We start from the raw sequence: 2,053 nt of genomic DNA on the forward strand, positions 1-2,053 counted from the left end.
TATAGAAGTTTCTAGGGAAATAGTTCAACTATTATAGGAGTTCGATATTCAAAAGTAAATAAGAGATGCGAAGAATGGATTTACCTCATTTTCATGCCAAGTACATATCATGAGAAGGAAGAGATAGTTTTCCACACACTAAATTCTAACATGTAGAAGCCTTAATAGGCAATACTCAATTCTTGCACGGGTTCCAATACTAAGCAGTGGACAGGGATTATGAGGCATACTTGGAGTTTTGGGGATGGAATTATCCCCAAATTTCATCCACAATCCACCTATGTGTAAGACATGCCAATAGGAACGAAAGATAGCTTCATGCACTATGCCAAAAACATGCCAAGAGAAAGCTTCACATACCTCGTACGAGTCACTCTTTGTCATGTTCGCCTCATTGTCCTTTGAACCTATACAACATGGAAGTAATACGAATATCAACCACTCTTGACTTTCCATCACCCTCAGTTGCACCTTAGTATTCATGGAATGTATTTCCTTGTTCGTTTCCTCAACTAGTTCTTTAATTAGTTAAGGTGTTAACAAAAATTGGGCACCACCTCCCCTATAACGTGCCCTATCCAAATTTCCAATTAGATCCCTAAACACTACAGCCAACCAACAACAACAACCTGCATCATACGTTTAAGCAATTCACACTAACAATATACAACATAAACTCCAATCGACTTGCTCAGAATTACTATATCAAAATAGGGTGTTTAGCCATTAATTTGTAACACCTTTAATTATACGAACCTAGGGGCCAGGTGGCTGAAACCAGAATCACCCACACCCCTTTTAGAATAAATTTAGGCCATGCAACATACTCCACACACCTTTAGTAGTACGCCACAAGCACAACCCTTTACTTCGACGACAATTCAACAATAACTACTCCAACTTAGTTTATTTTGAACGTCAAGCATATCTATGATGTTTTCACACTTACATCCACTTAAACAACACATAATACACTTCTTAAAAATACCATAAACTCCAAATTAAGAGAAACCTTACCTTACCCGAAATTGGCCAAAACTGCCAAATTGCAACTCAGAACTTCTCCAAACGTGTTGAAATTAATCGGGTTGTTTATGTCCCTTATCCGCTGCCCCAAATTGAAATTTTTGGTTATCAAGAACTATTATATAAACTTATAACACTTAAAATAATTAATTCATGGAACGAAACTCGAAGGGTTACCTTGGAAGCCCCCAAACCCATAGCTCCTCCCCTTGCCCTCTAACGTTTTTTCTCTTCTTCTTTCTTAATTTTCTAGGTGTAAATCTGAAGAAATAGTTCCGTAGACATCGTAAGATACATATATAAATCTACATGTGGTTGAGGAACACCGTAGACAATTAATTCATGGAGAAAAATTGAAGTACATACCTTTAATTTCTCAAAACCATGGCTGCCCTTCTTTTTCTTCCAACGTTTTCTCTCCTTTTGTTCTTCACGTTTTTTTCCTTTCTTTTGGATGAAGATTCGGATAAGAAATATGACTAAGGGTGCCACCTCAACTTATTCGGCCAATCACATGCTGCCATGTGGCAGTGGCGTCCACCACAAGCTGCTGCATCACCTACTTGACCCTAAGTAGGTGCATCACCTACTTTTTCAAGCAGGTCCATCACCTACTTGCTTCAAGTAGGCGCGTCGTTTCCTTATTTATCTTTTGTGAGCTCGTAATCTGGTCTTACTTCACAAGCCTATGCACTCCTTGCTACCTAAGCTCGATGTGTACTCAAGTAGCTTAAGTGTGTAGGACTTCTAAGTTAGTAGCTTATGTAGGTAAGTCGAGTCCTAAGACTCCTTACTTGGCCTCTAACTCCTTCCGACTTCTCATAACCCTATTTCCAACCTTCCCTACTATGGGGTATCACATTCTCCCTTCCTTGGAGTTGTTTAATAGCGTTGTAGGCTATCCAGCTCACATAGTACCTTTTAAGAAGATTATGAGACATTTCAAGCTTAAGATTGTGGGGTGTAACACTTTACATCCCACTACTAATCGACATATAGAGGGTTCAGGGAAGGTAGCTCAACTACT

The sequence above is a fragment of the Solanum dulcamara genome, chromosome 5 (genome assembly GCF_947179165.1).
Source record: "Solanum dulcamara chromosome 5, daSolDulc1.2, whole genome shotgun sequence".
NCBI classification, from domain to species: Eukaryota; Viridiplantae; Streptophyta; class Magnoliopsida; order Solanales; family Solanaceae; genus Solanum; species Solanum dulcamara.